Genomic DNA, 14907 nt, shown 5'->3' with positions numbered 1-14907 from the left:
TTGGTGTTTTTTGGGGGAGCACAACTAAAATTTCAGAGCATTTTCAGTTGATCATGGTATGAGCAATAGTGTAAGGAAACCATCAGATTTTGGATGTGAAGTTTCAAAGAATCTCTTCACAAAGGAGAGCCATCACAATTTGCCTGTAAGGACAGGAAGGGCAGGACATGGCCACCCAGTTCTGGATGAGGCTCCCTTTTGTTTGTCTATTTCCTTTTCTTCTTGCAGGTTGTTACTTACAATGACAAAAACATTTACCAGATACCTTGAAACAGGCAGTATTCACAGCAATGCAGAGGAATCCAGTAAGATTTCCAAATTGTGAGTATTTTGTCTGACCTCCAGGTTTCCCAGAGCATCTGATCAGTGCTGCCTAATCTACAGGGACAAGGTATCAGGGAAAACTCCAGCATTGTCAGTGGGTGACCTGGATGACCCTCCAGTCTTCTTCCCTTGTGTGTTTGGTCATTCTGAAGCACACACCTGGGCATGCTGCAGCACTGCTAAAAGCACAGGCAGAGCAATGTGGGGTCTGCATTTGGATGGAGGAGTCTGGAGATGTAGGATGAAGATGCATCCAAAATATGGCTTCTTTTCCAGAATAAGCTGAGCATCTTGTAAGACCCCAATGGTACACCAAAGCATTTTGGCAGACTTTCAGAGCACAAACTTATATCCTGACAAGATGGAGAGATGGAGGGAAGGTTGCTAGAGCCATCTGAGTAGGGAAAACAAACACAAGTAGGAGTAAACTGAAGAAAATTTTTCTTCTTACATGTCATCTCTGTGCATGTTTTCTCTGAGACCATTTGTTCAGCTGCCTGTATACACATCTGACCTTGAAAATTTGGCCTGAGGACCTGAAACCACTCTTTGTACCACTTGAAACACAGACTCATCTTGTCATCATAGCTAGGATTAAAGCCTGTTTCCAAAGATGTGTCCTGCTGAAGTTAAAAGTGTTACACTTCTCGATGTCTCAACATAAAGTATTTTCCATGTGGAATTGGCTGAACCCATTCTATCAGTGATCATTGTACCTAACATATTTACTGTGGAAAGATGACTAGACCACTAAGAAGAAGGGATACAGTTCAAAGGCTCAGCTGGTACATGCTCAGATTTCATTGTCTAAGTATAAATAACATTATAATAAATGCTTGAATCAAAATTGTGAAACTTAGTTGAGGGTAGTTTCAGGATCCAAACCTAGAACTGCCTAGGAATTTCATGGCTAGTCACTCCTGTGGGTTGCCCTGCCCACAGAAAAAAAAATAGGAGAAAAAGGCAGATTTCCAGCTCTGGTGCTTGTTTCAGGCCTTGCCAGAAAGAGCAGGCTTGTGGCTCAAAGACCTTGGTTACCTTTCCTAATATTTGAACTTTGGGAAGTTGCTTTATCCTCAGGATACTCTCATTTTTGTCTCTGCAAATGGGAGATAATAGTTCTCTAAACAATAAGAATAAAGTCTGTATGATACTTCATTAATTTATAATGAATGCTCTATTAAAACCAAATAGAGAAACAAAACCTCCAGTACAAACCTATATAGTCTTCTCAGTTTAAACATAACTTTCTGTGTCCATACTACTTCCTTGAAGTTTGAACTCCACAGAGAAGCCAGCCAGGGTGGTCCTAATGCGATAATTCTGGGCTTCTGGTGGCAAAAAGTTACTTTTCTTTTCCAAAAAAAAGTATTTTTCTTAACATATTGAAAACCAGCCACACAAAAGACAACATTCCCTAGTGTTTGCATAAAAAAAGAGATGCACTCATAAAATGCAGATGACGGGCAGCTTTCCTGTAGTCACAAGTCAGTGCATTCAAGCACTAACATATGTTATTTTCTAAAAGTAACTACCTATATTCAGATCAGTTTTGTCTCAAGATTACTTTTATTAGTGATTGAAAATATGGCAACTTCTTCATCAGCTCTCAGATCCAATTTAAAAGAAGATTCAAATAAATCTGAATGCCATGAGATCTCAATTTCTTTTGAGTTGATTTTTCTCATACATTCAAATTCTTCTATAATTAAAATTCACTGTTTTTATATCCTCTATTTATGTCCATGTTATTTGGACATAAATTTATGTGACTTGGACATGTTATTTATTTGTCTCTCAGTGATCAATAGGATCTACCAGGTCAACAGTCCCATCATAATTGCTTGGTTTATGTCAACAGTACCCATGATCCCTAAGTGGTCTTCCATTCCAGCACTATTCAGGGCCACAGCATTTAAACATCTAACATCAGGCAAGCATGGAGCCATTACAGCCAGTAATGCTAAGGCACAAATGAGATTAAGGTAATAAATATCAGATATCAAAGCAGCTTCAAAACAGCATATACCGGAGTCATGGAAAGAAAGAATTTTTCTGATTCATCATCAGCTCCAAAGAATAAAAAGCCTTTCTGACCACTTAAATGAAATATTCTGTTTGATCCCCGAATGAACTGTTTTATTTTGAAACGGAGATTTTAAAAAATGTTTTCAATTTTATTTCAAAGTAAGCTGGAATGCATCTCAAAACAAAAAGTTGTTTTTGTGAAGAAACATCAAGTTTTTATTTTTGAAAATATTAGAACAAAAGATTTTAATTTTGAGGGAATTTCTCCTCAGTTTTATATGTGAAAATAAGTTGGTGAAGTGGGACATTCCTGGAAAGTTTTAGTGTTGACAAATATGTATTTTTCATTTAGCAGAGTCCTGGTGAAAAAATATTGCCCACTCTAATAGGTCTACAATTCCTTAAATCAGATTCCATTCCTTCCTTTTCCCAATGGAATTTATATTTTGAAGGCAAATGCAAAGTCTCCTCAGGAGGAGCACAGCCCTCAGCAGGAGAGGCCTCTAAATAAGTCCAAACCCAGGACGAGCCATCCTGCACCATGAGCTACTGACATTGCATTGATGCTGTGGGAATGATGCAACTCAAACTAGAGTCTAAAGTAATGTGTCAGTTTTCAGTCAGTGCAAGGTCATTGAAAATGTTTCATATTCTAAAGTAAGACAGGTAAACCCTGCTGATGTCACCAAAGTTTAGATAAAGACATTTGGTTTCCCATGGCCCATTAAGTCCTGCTGGTGCCACAGGACCTTGGAAGGACAGCACTGCAGCCTTACATTGGTGGCACTGAGTCCTTCTCATGTGACAGCTGTGGGGACCTTGCAGAGGGGTAGGAACCCCAGTCTGCTCGAGAAATGCAAGGTGCTGCAGCATACCTACTTCATTGCACGTAATTATACCATTAGCCTCTTAACTACATCTATGCAACCTATAAAAAAACCTTCAGGATTTGCTTTTTAATTTTTTGGAATAACACTGATTACTTTCCTTGAAATGAAATTCTTTTTGAGATAGGATGAATTCTGTATTTTCTACAGATTTGGTAGCTGTTGGAAAATTCTTTTCTTACAGTGACTTGAAGAACAGAAAGATGCTTCCTAAGGGTAGGGTGTAAGATACTTAACTTCAAAAGCCAAGCTGACAGAATTAACTAAGAGTTCTGTGATTGGTATATATTGTTCTTTGTTTGAGACTCTGAAAGAGAAAGTCATACCTACCTCTTCTCCTCTACAGAGGTAATGCTTTCACAGGAGTGTTTCATGCCAAGCATGTGTGTAGGTGTGGATGTTCTACTGGAAGGTTTAGAGGAGAAATTCTGTAGCAATCACACTGACCTTGCAGAGCAACAGCTGCCTTTCAGATTTGTTTCTTTCTCTAGTTCCACTGTGAAATACTTTCTCTTGTAATTACTCTAACTTATTTGTATCAGAAATGCCATTGTGAATAAGACTTAGAGACAAATGTTTTTATCACCTTCTTGAGTGAAAGAAATGCACCCTGTGCCATTGGATCCTTTGCCCTATTACAACTCCATCTCTTTATCATCCCTCCCAAAAAGATTTGCTTTGCTGCTGGGCAGTCTGAGAAACACAGCTTTATCTGTGATTTCTGAATGTGTGCAGAATGAATGACTAAGTACTTATAGGTTACAAAATGGAGGTTAGGGATAAAATCCAAGTTAGCACACTATGGAGCTTAATTAGTGTTCAGGTGATATTCTCCTGAGATGCTTTAGATGCTCTGGAGAGCTTACACTGGGTTTGAGCAATAAATCTTCTCAAGCTGAGGAAACTCTTGTGTTTAGGTCTTTCCTGAGAGAATGCTAGGCTGATGCTGTCAGCATTTCCTCTTCCTTCCTTAACACCAAAAAGAGACATGTGCACTGTCCAAGTCACTGCCTCATTTCTGAATCATGCACTGGTACAGGAGGGTGAGCTGCTGCCTTGGGGAAGGGCACGGCTTTACAGTGCTCCTGTCTTTGGCAGCTTCAGCTGACCTCACTGAAGCCTCTCTCTGCTGTGAATTTGGCCATTAGAGTCTGACTGCAGCCACACCTGCAGCCAGCTGCTTGGTTTTTCAGTGGAGCAGGACCAGCTTTCATGATGTCATTGTTGCTCTTTGGATTAAGCCTCAAGAGACAGTTTCCAGGACTGAAGCTGCAATCTGTCATTCATGCCCAGCTTGTAGGTGTGTAAAAAGCAAGAAGGAAGGACATACTGAGCCTCCTCAAATCCTCGTGTTGGTGTGTCCTTTTTATCACTGAATATCAAAGTACTCAAAGTTAATCCTGCAACTCTTCCTGCACGACAAACAAGTCTCTGAGTCAATTGCATGTGCAGAAAATAACTTCTTCCCCTCCAAAATAGGGAGGTGCTTTATTGCAGAAACTCTGCAGAACACACACACTTCCAGCAACCCACTGAAATCAGAGAACAATGACAGAGACTATATTTATGGGGTTTTTTTCCCTCTTACCTCTTTGGCAAAAGGAGAGTGGGCGGAGACAGACACTTTGGCACCACATTCACCTAAAAGCCCTTTCAAATGCCCGGTGTGTTGAGCAACACGGAGGCAGCAGTTTCTATCTTCATTTCTGTGTGTTGACAGAGAGAAAGGAGAATTTGAACTGGATCAGCTCGTTTCCCGTGGTGAGGCACAGTTTGCATGGGTGTAGCAGTAGTGAGGTGGATGCATAGCCACGAACGATGGCTGCCGCAACCCAGGGAAACAGCAGCAAACTTGGCCACATTTTCATGTGGATGAGCTGATAGCTATTGCTCCAAATCCCAAACTGAATCCAAACCTGGGGCCACCACATTAAAGTAGTGTGAAGCTCCTGGGCTGGCTCACACCATCCTGTGATGCACAAGAGATCACCTGCAAAAGTGGAAAGGTCTTGGATGTCCAAGGACTTTCCAAGGAAGGAAAGTGATTGGTGAGATTGCAGCCCAAACCACTTCCATACAGGGCCTATGAATGAGGTCTGTACCATGATATCCTGCCAATCTCTGATTTTTGCACCATTTCTCCACTGAAAGAAGATCAGTATTATTTTTCTTGCTTGGACTGCACAGAGCTGACCTTGTAGTGTCCTGCTCCTGTGAAGAAAAGGTCCAAGCCCAGGAAGTGGAGCTGGTCTACGGGGAATAGAAGAAAAACTGGCCCTGACTGGAAGCCTGGAGCATATGCTTGCTTCTAAGACCAATTTGCCAAGACTGAAATGTTCTGGAGGCAAAGGGATTATACCAGACATGAACCTGTCCTGCTGTGTTTTGTAAAAAATTGGGTGTGTAGAGTACAGCTGCCTTCAGGCATGTTCAGCCTGCAAAACCTGTTAATCTTGGTAGAAAATGGGATTTACTGCCCTCAAATGCACCACAAGAGCTCTGCTCCCATTCAGGGTAGTATTTGTGTTATTGGAAATAATTTCTAGCATTACTTTAAAAGGCATATAAATGGAAAGAAATGTTTTTCCTGCTTCAGAAAACATTGAAGAAAATCTTGACCAGTTTAAATACACCAACATGCATCCTCACATGGACACTGAAATACTGCTGGTATTTATGACAATTTAATTTTTCCTTAATGACTTTCTCCATCCCTTTTAATGATGCAGAAACAGTACCAATAGCAAAAGTTCACATTTCTGCTTTATGGTCATATTGAACTTCTCTATTCCAATCAATGCCAGATACATTTGTAGATTAAAAACAACCTTTAAGCTTTAAATAATCTTTCCATCTCTCTTATGACAATTCAATTATTTGCATTTTGTTCAGTCAGACATATCACATAATGTCCCAGATGAAAATTTTTATGTATCTCATCAAAGTCTGAATATCTGTCAAACTCTTCCAGAGAAGAACTACTATTGCTTAGAAAATGCTGTGAAAGTGATAAAACCCCAGATGTGAACATCTGACCAGTTGGGCTTTAGCTTGCTTGGTCCCCAGCTCCCACATGAGGTTGTTTTTTGATGCTTCATGTTTGGTTCTATGGCTGTGAGGTCATCAGGGGCACTTCCCGCGTGACTCATGAATCCATTTGGACCCGAGGGGAGGAGGTGAAAGGGGAGAAGGGACGTGTGTGTGCATGGGTATGTGCAGAGCAATCCAGGGCACGCAGGGCAGGGGGTTGAAGCAAGGCAGGCAGCTCTGCTGCACAGTGCCCAGGAGGGAAGGCTGCCTGCGGCAGGTGCTCTGGTGACACATTGCCAAAATGGCCACAACAGCTGCCACCACACACTGGTCACTAGGTGGGATGCTTAGGGTTATATGCTACAAACACCCCTTGTGCCCAAAAGCCCTTGAAAGAGTAAAATCAGCAAGGCCAGACACAGGCATAAGCAACTCCAGGTGGTTATTTTGGGTCCTATGCTTCTGGCGTCCTCAGGAGCCTGTGTCTTCTGTGCCTTGCACCCCTCCTGGCAAGCTGCCTCTCAGTAGCTGCTTTGCAAAAGCTGCTGCCTCCCTCAGCATGCTGACAGGAACCAGTACCTTTGATATGCAGGGATGGAGGTTACCACAGACCAGACAGCACAGGGCAGCTTGCTCCACCCTGGGTGACTCCATGCACTCCATCCTGAATGGGAATAAACCTTTCAGGGAAAGATCTTGAGCAGAAGGCTTGGAAGTGAAATCTTCTTTGGGAGAGCTAGGATGCTAAACAGAGAATTTGGTGTTGTAGAAGGGCCTGGAGATGTGAGTTTTACAAAGAGGAATTTAAGATTCTGCTTCTAAATATATTAGTTCACCAAAAAGGAAAACAAGGACCAGATTCTGATCTCAACAATGTCATTGTAAATATGGATAATAGCACTGATTTCAGCTAATTCTAGAAGTGATGATCTTACATTAAAACTAGTGGTAAAACTACCCGTGATTCAGTGGAACTGAGAAATCACCTCACCAAGACCCAAGTGCAATGCATTTCCAAATGCCAGCATGTCAGATGCCAGAAACACAGCTGTGTCCTTGTCTACATCCCAGTCAGTAATTTAAACCCAAATGAGATGCCCTATAGTTGCAGCTAAATCTAGCGTATGCTTTGAAGTGAGGTTGTGCTCTTGCAATTATTTGAATAGTCGTGAAAAATAAATCAATTCAGCTCATTCTTATATGCCAGTTGGCACATAGGACAGCAGGACTGGAAAGATAATTCCAGGGTCACTGATTCTAACTGCTTGGTTGTGGGCACCAATTCAAGTTCCTTCATGAAAGGGGAACATCAAAGTGATACACAGCATTTGAGATAAATTCTCACCAGGGACTTGTAAAATGTCATAAATACATCCTTGTCTCCTTTAGCCACTAGTTCATAGGGCATCGGCAAACACAGGTAGAAAACAAATCAGATCATTGATTTGGAGTCAGCTTGCAATTTACTGTGAAATGAAGTGTAAATTGTACATAAATATTTTGGGTAAATCTGTTGCATTTGAGAATACTTAGCTTTCTATTAATATTTCTATTACAAAAGTACTCATAAGATGGGCAGATGAAATCTTGTTACTTAAATTACAATGCATTGAACAATAACATATCTCTGTCATCATTCTGATATTAAGCCTTGATCATATTTAGCATTTAAAATGGTCAATAACAATTGTTAAATCAATAAAGCTTCTTGAACAATTTATAGTCAGAAAATCTAGTGACACCAATAATAACCTAAGAACCTGAGATAAAACGTGTGTCCATAAACAGCCATGCTGAAACCTTGGCTTAGTTAGCATTACTATGTTGTGTGCCAGCAGAACACCTGATAGTGAGAGAAGGTGGCAAGCTATTTTCTCATGGGCACTCAGTGACGTGTTGGGATCTGAGCCTGGGGTGCTGTTCAGGCACCCACTCGTGAGAGATCCTCCCTGGCCAGCAGCTCCTGTGCCCCACTGTCCCACAGCCTGGGGTGCACTGTGTCTGTAGGCCTTGCTGCACAGGACTCAACATTTCACATGCAGCACATCCCATCACCCTGCACACAGGGGTCTGCTGCTCCATGGCCCTCCCTGGGGTCCTGAGCACAAGGTTCAGCAAATAAGTGATCAGAAGTGCTCCAGCATTGCCTGGCAGTGCTGGTCATACTGGCAATCAAATGACTCCATACCCTGCTCACCTGAATGAGTGGTAAGCAGATGGTAAGTGTTAAGTACACATGGAGACCCTCAACATGTTTGTGTCGGGATACAAATCCACATCCCACGTCACACCTCATTAATGAAGGTGGACGTGGCTGAGCAGTAGGACATGCAGTGGCTGCTTCAAAATATGTCTCTGTCTTGAAGCAGGGGACTGAGTATAAAAATGCTGTGGCATGCTGTTGGCACTGGGGAGTGAGAATGTTGGAGATGGCAGGGAGAAAAGGAGGAAGAGAACTAATTTCTTTTTTACAACCTGCCTTCGCCTTCAGTGCAGGAGGTCAGAGGTATTCATTAGAGGAAAAACCAAGCAATTTTCTCCCTTTCAAAAATTAGCTGGGGATGTCCATTCTATTATTAGTGATGTTCACATTCCAAGCAAAACTACAGCTGACCGTAAACCTCAAGAATACTGGACTGACCTAGTGCCATTCCAGTGGAAAATGGTTGATTTAGTGGATTGTGTTTCAAAGCCTGGAACGAAATGTCTTTCAAAATTCTGGGATGTTTTTAAGTAGTACCATCTATTTATTCTTTTCCTATAGGAAAATAATATTCAGGCAGGCTGTTACAGGCCAAATGATGCAAGAGGATGTCAGCACTATTCCCATCCACTCTCTGGGGCTGAAGCAACCCTTGAAGAGCTCATAGGTCATGCATAGTCCCATCCTCCCACATGATCTGCTGTACCCTGATAGCCAGTATGACATGGGCTGTGACCCACAGGAGGTAATGGAGAGGTTTGACTTGGAAAGGCCAGGTCAGCCTCTCTGTGCTTGGCACTTTCTCCAGTCAGCAGAAGAGGGCTGCTCTGCTGTGCCTTCTCTGATGTTCCTGATGTGAGCCATCACTCTGCTGTAGAAACACAGGATGAGTGGAAAATCAGCTTGGTCAGGGATTCACCCAGTTGGTCTGGAACTCAGCCTCTCTTCCCATGAGAAGCAAATGAACCTGTACCACGAGCTGGGCAGTGTCAAAGTACATGGAAATGTAGAGCTGCAGACTCACCACAGCCCATCTCACCATCTTAGGCTCCCCATCATGGCATAAGGCATTGGGTTTTACAGCTCCCCGTCTCCTACCTCTTACTGTATTAACAGTTATTTGTCTTGAAAGTGTTTGTGCCTTTCCTCTTGGGATTCAGAAAGAAGGGTTACCTTCCTGTGCAAAAAAAGATGAAGAGGATAAAAATAGTGGAGTGAGAAGCAGTGAGGAAAGATAAAGTGTCCTTTCCCTGGTGGTCTCCTGACTACTGTTTGGACAAGAGACAAGGCTAAGAACAATATTTGGAATTTCTATGATGTTTGTCCTTCTTTATGATAAAACTTAACAAGGGTTTACACTAATTGTGCTCAGAAAGATTTACAGTTTCCACACATTTCTGTTTTGTTTTGTGACTTATGGCAGGTGTTGTCAGCTTCACAAATCACACTATTAAATTTTACAGCTATAGTTCTTTCTGATAGCATCATGTTTCCATGTATTTCCATTCCCTTGCATCTCCCTACAGCATGTGACATTGCCCAGGTGTGCCAACAGTGGCTGCTTACAGCTTCTCTGACCTCATCCCAGGAAAGTATCTGTAGAAAGTATCTTGGGAGACTGGCCTCCAGAGTTTGCCCTTGAATTTTTCTATCATTACAAATGGCATCAGTACAACTCCAGTGGCAGCAGGAGTCTGCACTGCCACAACGTGTCCTGGATCCTGTGAGGTGACAAAAGAGCAGGGTGGCTGAAGCCCTGTTTCCACAAGCCTTCTATCAACACTGTGGAGGCACCTCTGGCCACAGCCATGCCATGTTGCAAGGAAGGAAAAAAATGTTGTGTGGAGGTTCCTAGAGGCTGCTCTGCATGCACAACACTGCCTGGTTGCAGGAAGGAATGTCCACATGTTGTAGGCACTACCTGAGGTGCAAGCCCTGATGCTGCTCATGGGGCAAAGGTGTCCCTTGAGTGCCTGGGAGGGATGGCATAATGCCTGAGTGTGCCCAGACTCAGCTGTGCAGTCCAGACAGGTTGGCTATAAAAGTTTTCTTTGTCAGCAGATGACCTGAGCTTGGCTTTACTTGAACTCTTTGCTGGTGAGCCTGGGATAGGAGGTGTGACTGGGGTCCTCCATGGCAGCAAGCTCCTTCCAAACCTGCAACTTCTGCAACCCATGGCCTCCCTTCTCAACATCTGCCTAGACTCTGCCACTGGCTTTAGTATCCTAGGCACTTCCTTGTGCATGGAAATTGGTCCAGCTTTTCTGCTTTGCTGGCCTTTTTAGAAAGGTACTAAAGTGAGAGAGTATCTATGTTCCCCCAGAGCGTTTTCCAGGGATTGAAATGAAAGTTGAGATTTCTCTAACTTTTTACAGTCCCTGTTTTCTCAGTGCATGGGAATCACGTTTTAGGAGTGATGTGTATCATGGCCCTGATTATTTACATTCATTGCCTGGTTATTTTTATCTGAGTCTGATTTTGTGGGCTAATTACACAGGCACACGCACACAGACAGAAACCACTTTGGCCCATTCCCAGAGATAAAGTAACCTAAAGCATGCATTACCAGCTTGCTCAAAGGTGTGTTCTACCATTTATCTGATAGATCTGAAAAATAAAATGGTTTAATGCACCTTCAAATGAAAATACAGAACCACCATAACAAGGATTTCCATGCTGAAGGCAACCAAATTACAACACATCAAAGTCTTTCCTAGTGCAAGTCATACTACCTCTGGGTGCCCACCTGAAGCTTCAGAAACCACAGCCCTTCTCCATGTGGACACAGACACACCACATGGCATTTCTCACCCCGAAGTAGGTGTCAATCCCCTCACCTTGCCATGGTCCTGCTACTCTCACTTACTGATTGAATTTAAATTGTGATGCTTTTTTGGCTGCATCACTGATAGAGCACCTGGACAGTCTCAGGAGGAAGAGAGAGTCTCTTAACCCTGTAAGAGACTTTAAATTGGGAATGTGTCAATATCTTCCCTGTCTCCAAAGGTCTGAGACATCTTAGATGTCTTTTTTCACCTCGTCCCACCCATACAGCCAAAAATCCTTTTAACCTTGTGGGAGCCTGACAAGGAATCTAAAAGCTTTCTATGAACAACACATTTAGGGATAAATATCTGGACCATACATTTGGAGAGGAGGTTGTGGTGTGGCTGTGGCTGAGCATGGGTACACCCAGCCAACAGGGAGATGCAAGTGGGGAGCTGTGGGGGAATAGAGTGTGGGGATAACATTGCTTTTTAATAGCCACTTGTTTGGTGGTAAAATGTGAACATAAATTTACTTAGGAGAATTTATGAATTTACTTAGGAGAGCTTTGAGAGGTTTTCTTTCTCTATAAGGGAGAGAAACCCCCCCTTCTCCTCTTTGTATTAGGTTAGTTGGAAAAGGTGACTTGAAGGCAGAAGTGAGAGTTTTAGGGAAATACTTTCAGACTGGCACTCCCAAGGAAAGGTGGGCAGGGGACTAGGCCCAGATTGGACTGGAGATGCTTCATTTCTGGCATGCCACTGATCTGGGTGCAAGCACTTTATGTGTATTCACTGAACTCAGAGAAATGGCAGAAAATGACGGAGATTTAAGAAATTGTTTGCATTGTAACTGTGTTAAATTACTGGTTTTAAAACTTGTACTTTGCCAAAAGACCAATGTTTGAGGCTGTTCTTCAGTTAGGCTCTGAGGTGTGCCATGCAAGATTAAACACTTTTCTTTATAAACTGTGCTAAGAAATATGACACAGTTTAATTTTGGTGGCATCTCTACTGATCCATTAAGGATGTCCGAAAAAGATGGAAACTGAAATGGTGAAAAATGCATCATGAAGCAGACAAGTGTACATTTTTAAAATAAAAGAAAAATTATATAAGAATAAGTCATAGTGATCAAGCCTCATAGAAGAAGCTATGAGTGATTTTGGGTGTCTGATTCTGCAAGGGCATTTGTTGCCTGTAATGAAAAGACATCAATATTTGTGCAAGTAACTCGCTTTTGGAGTGTAGTATCATATATCTACCTATATATCCACACATATGCTAGCTGTGATAGAAATAGATATGCCAGCCACCGACTGGCCTATTTTGATCATATTGCCAAAGCATATTTTTAACTTTCTGTACCAAAAAGCTTACTATTGCTCTGACTTTGGATGCTATTTTTATCAATTTTGAAGGGTATATCCTCCGTGGTTTTGTGTGGCATCATCCAGACAGCAGGGCCCATTGCTTTTCTCACCTGCCCTTCCTGCAGTGCCAAAGCACGCCTGCTGTGATGGTTGCTAGGGCTCACATGTTCCCCTCTGCCTGGTTTTGCTTTCAGCTTTCTTTTTCCTGGAAGTGTTCTCTTTTCCTCAGGAAACCAAACAGCTCCTGGTTGCATCCAGCTCTCCTGCTGGCAGTGTCGGGGCAGAGATGCTGTCACTGCTCTGGCGCAACCAAAGTGCTCCTGGAGGTCACTCCTGCAAGGAGAGCAGAGCAAAAGGGAGAGGTTTGTGAGAAAACAGAGCTCAGACTGCAATGGACTTGGTGGTCAGGTAATCATTTGGGAAAGAGATATAGGATGTTGTGATAAAACCATCTGTGTGATGTCTAAGCTGTAACACCACAAATGCAAAGCCATATTCATGGAAAATGCAAGTTCAGAGGCACCCTTGGAGAATTTGGGTGCAGGAATGCTGATAATAGCAAAGGAAAAAGTCCTCCCAAGTTTTAATTTGCATTATACAATTTTTAACCCATAAAACCTGAGTAAGTTTAATATCTCACATCAAGGTGGAAGGAGTTTGCCTTATCCCCAGTATTAGGAAATGGCAGCACAACTCAATCTCCTGACAGTGATGTGACCCTCTGAAAGCATTTTTATGGTCAGGATTTGCTTCTACATATAAAATTAACTTCAAAGCAACTTTTCCCATCTTCTAAAGAACTGAGGCTTTGGATTCAAAAATAAATAACAGAAGGTGAAGTAAAGAAGACCAGATCTTAGCACTTCCTAAAGAAAATGAAGAAGAAGTATTTATAAGTCATGGACTCACAGCCTTCCCTTGATCTGTATGTGCACAAAAATGAAAAATGGCATATTTAGCTGTGAAGATCCCTTTTAGACGGTGAGATTCTTTTAAAATGGTAAGCCCTTTTGAGAAGGCAGGCCATACTTTTCCCTTCCTGGGTCAGACTTAATGTACTATTGACACTTAATGGTGCTGGGGACTCTGGACCTATGTTTTCATCTTTTAGTTATGGTTCACTGCCATTTATCTGTATAAATTCTGTATTTCCCAGCCATGAAACATGAGATTTGTAATGGAGACACTACAAATTATGTCTCCCCACTTTCCCTGGCATGCTCTGATACAAACAGGAATGATTGTGTCACGCTATTTTGTGTCACAAAATAATAAAAATTTTTATGCGAAGATGCCACTAATATATGCAATGTGATTTGAGCCAATGGACTGTGGTAGTAAGATTAATGAATTATGGTGTTCAGAAAAAAAAGGAAAGCAAAGGGTTTTTTTTCTCATTTGTGATACCACAAAAGTCCTTTAAAAAGCTGGCCTTTAATTCCAGTGATGGGCTAAACCTGAAGAATGAACCAATGCAGAGGTCCATTTAAGGACAAGGCTCCTGGCCTTCAGAGCTTCTTTTCATCCCTGTTAGACATATTAGAAATAACCCTGCTGCCTATTTGTTGGATCTGCTTTCCCAGGATAGTTTGAGAAGCTGTCCTGCAAAGGCCTTGTATATGAGTAAGCCTCCATGGACAAGGTTCACATCCAAGCTAATAAAAAGAAAAGGCTGGAAGGCTTTTTATTTTAATCAAAAGAAAAGGATTCTAAGTCCAGAAGGCCAACTCAACATTTCCATGCTGTCCTTGAGACACACTTGTCCAATTGGTCCATAAGAGTTATTGCAACAACTGCTTCACTGCTTTGCCAACCAACCTCAGTGCTCCACTACCTGCAGTGTTAGAAAGAGTTTTCTGAAAGTGCTTAGCCTGAGTCTTTCTGGCTACAATTAGAATGTGTTGCTGCTTTTTGTCACCACAGAAACAGTGATCAGATGTTTTGCTTCTTGGCAAAGCCCTTTTACATATTTGATGGTGTTTCCCATTTGGAGTCCCTAACCTACCACTTGACATTTCTTCAGTTGCTCCCCAAAGGATTCTTTGGATTGCTTACCTCTGGGATGTCTCTAAGAGGTCCTCACTTTCCCTGATGTGCAGTAGCCAAACTTAAGTGCATTGAAGCTGGACTAGTGCTTTGTAAAGCAGAAGGATGCCTGCAGATGCCCAGCAAGCTGTGGACCCTGAGAGGAGCATTCTTCAGATACCCAACACAAAGTCAGGCTGCTTTGCCACTGTGTGACAGGGTTGACTCACTCAGCCTGTGCTCCATTTTAATGCCTGCCTTGTCTTTTGAAA

The 14907-nt window shown here is 42.2% G+C and overlaps 1 long non-coding RNA gene across 6 annotated transcripts in view; it reads left to right on the top strand.

Annotated features, from left to right (window-relative positions):
• Nucleotides 1-14907, top strand: part of LOC139590994 (uncharacterized) — a 77503-nt gene that overhangs the window by 59435 nt on the left and 3161 nt on the right. Inside the window, exon 2 of one of the 6 annotated variants that reach the window (XR_011679485.1) lies at nucleotides 12840-13018. The exons of 4 other annotated variants lie outside the window; for them this stretch is intronic. This is a non-coding gene — a long non-coding RNA (uncharacterized lncRNA). Of the gene's footprint in view, nucleotides 1-1070; nucleotides 13019-14907 lie in introns of those variants that run through there. One more of the 6 variants, XR_011679484.1, reaches the window with a different exon arrangement.

Source organism: Agelaius tricolor, unplaced genomic scaffold (assembly GCF_023055355.1).
Source record: "Agelaius tricolor isolate 1412-34295 unplaced genomic scaffold, bAgeTri1.0.p SCAF_6, whole genome shotgun sequence".
Taxonomy (NCBI): domain Eukaryota; kingdom Metazoa; phylum Chordata; class Aves; order Passeriformes; family Icteridae; genus Agelaius; species Agelaius tricolor.
Note: the sequence above shows the minus strand (reverse complement) of the source record. Positions and strands in the feature narration are given on the sequence as shown.